Here is a 12,479-nt window from a genome sequence, read left to right as displayed (position 1 = left end):
ATTTGTTGACCTCCACTTATTCTTGATTGGTTAAAGCAGATTAAGATATTTAAAGGAAATATATTTTTAGTTTTTCTAATTCTGCTCTTATTTGTGCCAAGATAAAAACATCTCATACTTAGATTTATCTCCTCTTTGTAATATCTTTAATTTATGTAGTTTGTTTATGGAAAAAACTCTTTTTTTTGTCATCAAATAAATTATTTTAAGAATTTTTTTTTTTTTATCTTTTGACACTTTAATTATTTTTTATTTTAATAAATCTTTTTATTAGCTATGGCATATGAATAATTTATTATTTTTTATTATTTGATTTGATTTTAATTTTTAGAAATTTTTCATGTACAACTATATTTATGGTCTAATTTTATTTAATAAACTTACATTAAGATTTAGCTTTCAATCTTAAATGTCAGTACTTTTTATTATTAATATTTAATACCCTTATATATATATATATATATATATATATATATATATATATATATATATATATATATATATATATATATATATATATATATATATATATATATATATATATATATATATATATATATATATATAGCCTCGATTGAATGAAAAAACTATAGCCAACACATGTTATCACTTTAATCATATTATAAAATGCATTTAAATTAAATATATTTTTATTTATCACTAACAAATATTAATCAATTTAACAATAAAAACTAAAAAAGGTTTAGGTAAAAAATAAATTTTTATTTTTGTCAGATATAAAAACCTCACCTTTAATTGTTAAAAAAAAAAAAAACTAAGTTGCATGTCTTTAAATAATTATTTTTACATATATTACAATATTATAAGCATTTTTAGTTTTTTTACCTTAAAAATAAACATATAAAAATCCATTGTGTTTCATTACTATTATTATTATTATTATTATTATTATTATTATTATTATTATTATTATTATTATTATTATTATTATAATTATTATTACTAATATTTTTTTATTAATCTTGATTACCATACTAATTGTTTTATTATATGCCATAAATTTATATTATTATTTATCTCTCAAGTATTTTTGAAAAGTTTATATTTTCCTTTAATTATAACCGTCTAATTAAATTCAGGGGTCAGTTACGTATTACCACTAAATCAACTAACGATTAATAATTATAATATAATTTACATTTAAATATAATATAATATTTTGATCCTATATTAAATTTTTCGTTTATGCAATATGCTTATTTATTAGTTACTTAAAAAAAACCTATTTTGTTTATTTTGAATAAATCAATAAATATTTGAAAACCTAATTAAATTAATATATCAATGTTTTAAAGATCTTATACCACATAGACAAGACTAACTCACAAATGATAAAAATATGAGTAACCGACTCGACCGAATCCTCATTAAAAGAATACGAGATCTCACTAGATCAGTAATCACCCCTTTTTTAGACAAATTCATACTAGGAGGGAATCTAACTTACAAAATAATTTAGGAGAAGACCAATACTTTAGAAGGAATTTGGTATTCCAAATAAGGGGAAAAGTCAAGTTCTCATCCGAAAGAGATGAAAAAACAACAAACTAAACATGATAATTCACACATAAATGGTTCACAATTCACAATTGTGAGTAACTATTGTTTGACAATGCAAAATCTTGATTTTACACAAATTCCTACACATAGACCGTATGCCATTATTCACAAATACGAATAAGAGTTATATTCATTATTTTGATTTTATTATACCTCTTTATCACTATATATCTCTATAACAATTTTTCGATAATAATATATAAATAGTTGGTTAATACAATTTATAGTTTGAATAATATGTGTCATGATATTTAGTCATAAATTTTAAAATAAAATAGATTACTTTAATGTAAAAGGATGATTATTTAAGATAGTTTATAGTTTGATTATTGAGTGGTATAACATTGAAATATAAAGTCTTATGTGAAAATTATTCTTGAAGCGTTTGAATTTTACTTTGTAAACCTATTCGGATATCTTGGTCAAAAGACAATTACCTATGAAGAAAAATAAGAAACCGGAATGTCACACATTTTGAAGAGCTTGTGCAAAGAATTTTTTTTTTGTACTTGGAGTTGGAATGGAGATATAGGAGTCATTCGAGAAAGAAGGGTAGACCATGGAAAGACTCCACGTCAGTGGCCTGTTCCAAAGGAATCCATGACAATTAGGTTTTCTTTCAATCCCTAGCATGATATTTCAAAAAATATGGTGTCATGTGAAAATGATATCTTCCTTCTCAAACCTTGTTTCGCCAATACGAACATGAAAAATATATATAGCATTGTGTTTCTCGAACCATGTGTCTAAAAATAAGATCGATCCAATAGTTAACAAATCTGAAATTAAATTTTTTTTGAAATTCATTAGCAAAACAGGAATCATTATTTTAATTTAGAATAAAAACATCGTTAAGATATTTCACTAAATTAAATTTTCGCTAATATCAAAATATCCTCTAAACTTTTTTCTTAAAACATTTTTACTTTTTTTTATAAAATTATAAATTTAAAAATAGAGAAAGAGAGAAGAAAGTAAACAAAAACTCAAAGGATAACGTGGCGCACTTTTTATGACGTCATTCGTTACCTCGCATATAAAATTAAGGTAACACTTCATATACAATCGAGGTTAAATGTGTTTTCTCTAGTGGTGACTACAAAGATACACAAGAAATTCAAAAAGAAAAAACCTACATCATTAACGGAACAACAATCCAAACAATATAGACAAGAAAAAGTGATAAATAGTTAACACACTATAACAACAATTAACATATCAGAATCCATTGAGAGAACAACAATACCACATATAAGTACCTACCTCGAAACCAAGGCAAACACTTGATCCACACTGGTTGAGGCATAAGATAAATTTACGAAACGAGTTAGAGTACGAACATGAACTCACCACTGATCTACCTAGAAACTATTTTAAGACAAAAAAAATCTTGTCATCCACCTCTTTCATAGTTTTTTGAGCACCATTAAATATGACATCATTACGGACTCTCCAGATTGTCTAGACTACAAAATGGAAAATCATCTTAAATCACCCATATACTTGACCTACCACCTGAAGAAAAGAAAGAATCAAAGAAAAGGATAATATCATTAGGATGAGTTATCTTCCAACCCAACCACTAAGAGATCATATACCACACAAACAAGACTCACTACTACACAAAAGGGAAAAGACATCGCTTTTTTGGCATAGACAACGCTTAAAAGCGCTGCCTAAAATGGCATTGCTATAGGTAAAGACATTGCCTTTTTTAAATGCAAAAGCGCTGCCTTATGTCCCCTTTAGGCAGCGCTTCATTTTAAATGCGCTTTTTGTTGTAGCTTTAGGAAACACTTTTTTTTAAAAGTGTTTTCTGTTGTCCCCCTTTAGAGAGCGCTTTTACAAGCGTTGTCTAATGTATCTTTTAGTTTTCTTTTAGGTTTCTCTTAGGCAGCACTTTCTTTTAACGCGTTTTCTATTCTCCACTATAGCAAGTGCTTTTTATTTAAAAAGCGTTTTCTATTCTCCACTTAAGCAGCGCTTTTTATGAAAAAGCGTTATCTAAGGTCTCATTTAGGAAACATTTTTTTGTTAAAAGCGTTGTCTATTATGCATTGTATTAGTAGCTATTTTCTTTTAATGAGAAACATCATATTGGTTACAAATCCAAATGGTATCATTTCGAACCATTTCGTTTTTATAAAAAAAAACCATGACTAACAAGCCAAAATATGGCATCATTGTATCATATACGTACAGTTGAATATTTGCATCAGTTTGGTAACTACATTCCCCATCATATACCAGTACATTTTTTAATTAATTGCATCAGAGCATACATCAGGATATGATGAAATTAGCCAAAACAAAAGAGTTATATGGCATATTTGTTTCCCTAATTCACACTCCATCCACCATCACCCAATAACCTTTTCATCAGCATCAATATACCCATACAAGTACATACTCCATTTCTACTCCATACATCACTTGTATAAGAAAAGAAAACAGTTTCACTAATTAGTACAATGTTCAACTTTATACATAAACACAAACCTTTAATTTAACACATAAACCTTATAACTTTATAACCATTATAATTCAACACATAAACCGTATAACTTTATAACCATTATAATTCAGCACATAAACCTTATAGTCATTAATAATCAATTTTCTTCAAAATTAAAACATCCATCATTCTAATAACAACAGATTCACTTTCAAAACCTTTAACTTCTAAAAATTCACCAAACATAATTACAAATTCCATCCACCCTCCGGAAGCATATCTTTCATAAGAGCTAATAACCCTGTGAAACTTTTATCCGACCATCCATTGCACGCCTTTAAGTTGTACAACTTTAATACCGCAGACAACATGAATAACTTCGATCAATTCCACACCTCTTTAAATTTGATTCCAACTCAACTACGTCAACCTGACGCCCATAACATCAACCTAAGAAATGACATTTCATTCGACTGGGGTCTTTGGCGTGTTCAATAGCAAACTTAACGAATTCTAATACCATATTCTCGTACTCTTTCGGCAATCGATTGGAAGACATCTATTTTTTATCCATGGTTTTACTAAGTAAGCTAATCAAAAACACTATAATTATTCACGCAACTATAACAAAAAAAAACAACTAATTACCTATAGAGAAGTCAACAACTTCTGGAACCACACAGTGTAAGAGAAATTGGAGATGCAGCAGTGGCGATGAATCCGGGAAGCAACTATACATAAACAATAAGGTTCATTAATTATATTTCAAATACATATGTTCAAAAAACAGGGAAACCAAACGATATAACACAAAAGATGTCATCAAAACCTTCGAAAATAACTTAAACAAAATGGCATATAAATCAAGAATCCATTATAATCCACCTTTAGAAATTCACAAATTCATACCAACAAAGACCATGATGCAGACAAGTCAACAACCACACACAATGTAGGATTCAATATATCACTTTTAAAATAAACTAGTAAGAAAAAATCACCATGCATCTAGAAACATTGATTGAGTCACAATATAATATTATATTTCCTATTTAATGGAATTATAGCCAACAATAATATATATCTAAAGAATAGAAATCAAAATTAATGGAAAAAAATGTTTCTCATTCAATCATTACTATACCTCTTTTATATTGTTTTACATTTCTTATTTATCTTCCTCAATTCAAGTATTCCTATACTCCTTTTATTTTGTTTTACTCGATTTATCTTCCTCTTTTTGTTTCTTATGGGAACTAATGAGGAGGAATAATCTTACTCCAAGAGTAAGTGTAGAAGAGTTATTCCAAATTTTAATCATTAATTTTCATTAATCTAACGATTTTAATTATTTTTTTATATAGAAAAATATGTCCAAAAATAATTAGATTAAATGATCAATTAAAAACGTTAAATTAATGAAAATTAATGGTTAAGATTTGAAATAATTCTTCTACACTTATTCTTAGAGAAATAATATCCCTTATAAATTTCGCTAATAACTATTAATCAATTGAACAATAAAAACTAAAAAAAGTTTAGGTAAAAAACTAAATTTTATTTTTGTCAAATATAAAAACCCCGCCTTTAATTATACAAAAGAAAACTAAGTTGATGTCTTTAAATAATTAATTTATATATATTACAATATTATAAGCATTTTCTGTATGAATGATTCACAATTCATAATTGTCAATAACTATTGTTTGACAATGCAAAATCTTGATTTTACACAAATTCCCACACTTACACTGTATGTCATTTCACAAATACGATGAACAGTTATATTTATAATTTTGACCTTACTACACCTCCCTATCTCTATCTATCTCTCTAACAATTTTTGTTAATAATATATAAATAATTGATTAATACAATTTAGGGTTAAATATCATTTGCCCCCTGCCAAAGTAGCGAGTTTCGGTTTTCCCCCTTATTAAAAAAAAATTTAGCCTTTGCCCCTTAACAAAAAAAGATTTCACAACGCTTAACCTTGTGGAGGAAGATTCCTTTGATTTTGAATAGCTGACAGAATCTTGGTGATGTGGCTTGACACGCAGGACGCCAGCTGGATGCTTGTAGAAATACAAGAAAAATAAAACATGCACTCCCTGGTTCAAGAGGTAAACATGCACTCCCTCTACCACTAGGCTGTAGATACTTTCATGTTCTAAGTATGGAAGGATCTGTATATGTAGCATATTTTCTACTTTTCTTTTCCCATAATAGTATATATTCATATTTATAATGTATTATTTTATTTATAAATTTATTATTAATATTTATATTTTATTTTATTTATTTATTTATTGTTAAGATTTATATATTACTTTATTTATTTATTATTTAATTTATTTATTTATTTATTTATTTATTATTAATGTTTATATATTATTTTATTTATTTACTTTATTTATTTATTATTAATATTATTTATTTATTTATTTATTTATTATTTATATTATTAATATGTTTATTAATATTTATATTATTAATATTATTATTAATATTTATATTACGTAAAATATATAAAATATTACTTATTTATATATTACGTATAATTTATTATTTAATTTATTTATTTATTTATTAATGTTTATATATTATTTTATTTATTTAATTAATTTATTTATTATTAATATTATTTATTTATTTATTTATTATTTATATTATTAATATGTTTATTAATATTTATATTATTTATATTATTATTAATATTTACATTACGTAAAATATATAAAATATTACTTATTTATATATTACGTAAAATTTAGTTAATTAATTAATTTATGTAAAAGTTATATTAAATTTATAAATGAATAATTATATAAATGTAATTATGTAATTATATAATTTTATACAATTTATTTAATAAATAAATATTATATAAATAAATAAATTATAAATGTAATTAAATAATATTTAATTAATAAATTTTATATAATTACGTTTATATATATGTTTATAAATTTAAATACGTAATTATATAAAATAAATAAATAAATAAATAAAGTAATATATAAATATTAATAATAAATAAATAAAATAAATAAATAAAGTATTATATAAATATTAATATTAAATAAATAAAGTAATATATAAATATATTTTTTTTTGAAGCAAATATAATATATATTACCACAAAAACTGTTATGTACAAAATGGTGATCAAAAGATCCAACCAATCAAAACACCTATTACATCATCAAATGAGCTACATGGTCTCTAAGCTTCTTAGACATCCAGCTTCTATATACAATATTATCTATAATACTATGAACTATATTTGTATGAGTTCCTTTGACAAAGACAATATTATTCCTTCTATACCATAAACCGTAAACAGTTTCAGAGAAAGCAAGTTTTAAAAGGTTGGTCCTCCATCCTTTCTTTGTTGCTTCCTTAGTAATCCAATTCAATTCCTCTGTCCAGGGGAGAGGACTGTGATCATAATCAATCCATTTCAGAATTTGGCACCACACTTCTTTGTTATCCTTGCACTCAAAAAACAGGTAAGCAATAGACTCATCATCAGCCTTACATATACTGCATATGCTGTCAGTGATCAGATTGAACCTCTTAAGTCTATCCTTTGTTGCCAACTTCTCATGACACAACATCCATGTAACAAAATTAGCCCTAGGTCTAGCCAAGTTTCGGTGAAATATAGTCCTCCAATCTACCATATGTTCATGATCAATCATGGCAACATACATCACCTTCATCTGGAATTTGCCTTGGTTAAGCAATCTGTCCCAGGTTTGTTGATGTTGCAGCACCTCCTCTCTTGCATCCATGATCCTCTTGATCACCCAAGAACAATCTTTACTAATATTTGCCTCCATAACATTGTTGTTTTTCAAATAATACATGTGGATCCACTTGACCCACAAGTTATCAGACTTTTTGCACAGATTCCATAAGCATTTTATCATGGCAATGTTGTTCCACATCTGGAGGTCCAGCAGACCTTGTCCTCCCTGAGCTTTAGGTTTACACAAAGTCTTCCAAGCCACTGGGCTTTTCCTGCTAGCATTTATACTACCATTCCATACAAACATTCTACACATACTGTTAATTTTCTTGATTACAAACTGAGGTAATGGAAGGCACTGCATCCAGTACTGTGTTATAGCAAGGATCACACTCTTAACAAGCAGTACTCTACCAGAATAACTAAGAAGCTTTGATGTCCAGTGATCTATCCTAGCCATGACTTTATCAATTAAGGGCATATAGTGATTGATATTTAATCTTTTACAAGTGATAGGGATATCAAGATACCTCATAGGCAGCTGCCCTTCAGTGAAACTAGTGACTCCTAACATCTGCTCCTTGCCCAAATTATCCATGCCACCACAAAAGATCTTGCATTTCTTTGGAATAACTATAAGACCAGTTGAGTTAGAGAAAGTCTGGACAATCTGAAGCAATAGCTGCACAGAGTTAACATATCCCCTGCAGAATAAAAGAATGTCATCAGCAAAAGTGAGGTTGGTTAAACCAACTTTCTCACATTTATAATGGAATTTGAAGTCTTGGTCTGTATGCATCTTCCTCAAGAGTCTATCAAAATAGTCCATCATTACCACAAACAGCAAGGGGGAGATAGGATCCCCTTGCCTCAATCCTCTCCTTGCCTGCATAATGTCACTAGTATGCCCATTGATGTTAAATTCATAAGAGACATTAGTAACTGCTACTCTGATCCAGTGAATGAACACATGAGGCATACCAATTTCATGCAACACAGTGTCAAGTGCAGTCCAGACCACCATATCATATGCTTTTTGCAATTCCAATTGAAGCATAACCCTTGGAGGACCTCCTTTTCTAGTATACCCTTTCAGCAACTCATAGGCCAGCATGATGTGGTTGTGAATGACCTGCCCAGGAATGAAAGCTTCCTGATTGAGGCTAATGATACTAGGCAACACACTTCCCAATCTCTTTGTCATGATCTTAGAGATTATCTTGTAGACAGTTGAGCAGCCAGCAATTGGTCTATAATCCCTAGCATGTTTAGCTTCATTTGTCTTAGGGATAAGAGTCACACTAGTTCTTGTGAAGTGTCTAAGAATTCTGCCCTGTGAGAAAAATTCATCAATAGCTGCAGTGACATCCCTACTAATAACATCCCAGCATACTTTGAAAAACATGGAGCCATAACCATCAATTCCTGGTGATTTCAGGTCACCTATACCTCTGAGAGCCTCTTTGATCTCCTCTGTGGTGACTTTACTCACCAGGAAATTACATTGGTTCATGTCCAACTGCTTGCCCCTTCTCATAGCCTCTATGTCAATTTGAGTAGTTCTTTGAGTGGCAGTTCCCATCAAGTTCTTGTACAGACTAATAAATTCAGTTTCAATCTCTTGTTGGTTAGTGATAAAGCTAGCTACCATCATCCCTCTGCAGAAATTGAATACTTTTATTGCTACCCCTGGACTTAAGATAAGCATGAAAGTAAGCTTTGTTCTCATCCCCCATCTTAATCCAATCTATCTTTGTTCTCTGCATGAGACTCATAGCCAGCATATCATTACAATGACTAAGCTCTTTAGTGTGTTCCTTAACTTTCTCAATATTTTCAGAATCCATCTGATTTCTCCTTAACTCCTCCTGGGCCTTCTCCAGATTAGATCTAGTATTGTCAATTTTCCTCTGCAGGTCAGACATGGGTCTATTAAGAGCTCTGAGGGCAGGTTGTAATCTCATAAGTTTCTTCCAAAGAATCTCCATGGGCTGTCCAGACATAGGCTTATTCCAATTCTCCTTCACAACATCCTGAAAGCCTTCAATACTAATCCAGCTATTATTGAATCTAAAAGGCCTTTTCCTCATATTAGGCCTTCCAGGATCACTCAGATATAAAGCTGCATGATCAGAGATGTGGGGGGTCAGCACATTCAAATTAAAGCTGCCATTGTCTTGAAACCATTCAGTATTAGCTATTAACCTATCAATTTGGGAGTATATGGGATTTGCACTTTTTTATTACTCCATGTGAAATTACTGCCTTTACTATCCATCTCACAAAGCCCTGTAGCACCCAGCATATCATTATAGTCCTTATATTCAACTTCCACCACCATATTGCCACCCATCCTATCATTGGCCTTAGCAACATTGTTGTAGCCCCCAATGGCACACCAAGGTCCTGGATGTTGTCTTTGCAAATTAATCATGTATTTCCAAAGAAGCTTCCTATGTTCCAATTGGTTAAAGGCATAAATTGCAGTCAGCCAGAATTTAAATCCTCCCATCATATCATACACTCCACAGTGGATAAACTGAGCAGAGCTACAAACATATCTAATATCCACCCTAGTATTATCCCAATGTATCCAGAGTCTACCATTGTCATGATGTTCATAATTGTCAAGAAAAGCACCTTTTAACTGAAGCTTATCTCTAATATTCTTACAGTTTTTCCTTTTAACTCTAGTTTCAATCAAAATGAGTATCTCAAATTGGAATTTTCGGAGATGGGAGCCAATCCCCCTGATTTTCCCATTATTGTTCAGCCCCCTAATGTTCCATGAAATTAACATGAGCCTCTATCCACAGCCACTAGGTGATCATTCACAACCCCTAGGGCTTCAAAACCATTAAGACAGTCTAAGAATTGTGCAGATTCATGGAAAAAGGGCTTCTTACCTTTGTCTCTCCCAGTTTTGTGCACTCTTGTCCATTCTTTATCTTCACCTTGAGCAACATTCTCCTGCTGATTTTCCTTAGGTGTGGGGGCTATTACTTGTTCCTGATGTGGTTCCTTCAGGGTAGACACTCCAACTATGTCATGTTGTGGCTCCTCTGGCTTCTGATTCTCTGGCTTTTTCACGACCGGTTTCCATTTTTTCACCTGTGGTTTCTCCCCACAGCTATGTCCAACCTTGAGGCATTTATCACAGTATTTAGGACGCCATTCATATTCCACCACTTGCTTCAATCTCTGCCCTCTACTGTGAATGGTTATCTCCTGCGGGCATAAGACACTCTCAACTTATTGGCTGTGCACTCGTCTGTCACCAAAGGGGTACCCAAAGCACTATCTATCTTGTTCAGACTTGAAGTTCCCCATAATTGAAGAGGAAGCATTTGCAGTTTAATCTAGATAGGAAGGGTTCTGAGAAAATCCTTCTTGAGGTTGAAATCTGGACTCCACTCCTTGATCAATATCGGCGTTCCTCGGATAGAGTACGGGCCCTTCATCAGCACCAAATCCATATCCTCCGAGTTCTTGAAACGCAAGATGAAATATCCTTCGTCATGATAGAACAAATCCGGTAATTGAACAAAATTCCACACCTTCTGCATAAAGTTCTTTACCGCGTGCATACTCAGATCCTCACCAAACACATACAAAATCAACGCATTCTCCCAAAATTGAAGTTCCGAGGTAAGGTCACCATCATCAATTTCTACTTCAATTTCACCATTGGACACCATAGGCGCAACATATTGCAGAGAATTCCCCTTCGCAGGATTTCGATTATCACTGATTACATCCACACATAGCCTTTGCTTCTCAGGTTCCTCCTTTGCCGCAGTTAGGGTTACACTTGGGGATTCAGGACTCCCCTTACTGATATTCCCCGATGCTGTCGCTATTGAATCCACCAATTCCTCATCCTTCTTCTCCGATGTAGCAACCGGTTGACTAGCCGGCGGCACCGAGCTATTCGTCCCCGTCGGCGCCGTCAATCTTAGCCTCCCACGAGTTCGCTTCGCTCCCATCGTAACTGTTGTAAAATATAAGTTTCACAACAAAATGATATTATGTCAATTTAATAGTAATATATAAATATTAATAATAAATAAAGTGAATAAATAAAGTAATATATAAATATTAATAAACATATATTATTAATATATGTTTATATAATTAATTTATTATTAATATACTTTATTATTAATATATGTTTATATATATGTTTATTATTTTACTAATTATATTAACATTATTAATATATTATTAATATTATTAACATTATTTTACGTAAATATTAATATTATTAATATTATATTACGTAAATAATATTATTAACATTATATTAATAAATAAATAAAGTATATTAATATACATATATAAACATATATTAATAAATAAATAAAGTAATATATAAATAGTAATAATAAAATAATAAACGTATATATTAACATATATTAATAATAAAGTATATTTATAATAAATAAAGTAATATATAAATATTAATAAATATTAATAATAAATAAATAAATAAATAAATAAATATATTAATATTAATAAATATTAATAAATAAATAATTAATAATATTATTTATACTCTATACCATTAGTTAATTAATTGAAAACTGAACATCTAAATATATACATTTCCTTGGCCTTTTTAACCATATAACATTGATGGCTTGGTGGTAGGGTAGCACTCCATTCACCCTTATGACAAAATTAATAGAT

This window comes from Vicia villosa, linkage group LG2 (assembly GCF_029867415.1).
Source record: "Vicia villosa cultivar HV-30 ecotype Madison, WI linkage group LG2, Vvil1.0, whole genome shotgun sequence".
Lineage (NCBI taxonomy): Eukaryota > Viridiplantae > Streptophyta > Magnoliopsida > Fabales > Fabaceae > Vicia > Vicia villosa.
Note: the sequence above shows the minus strand (reverse complement) of the source record.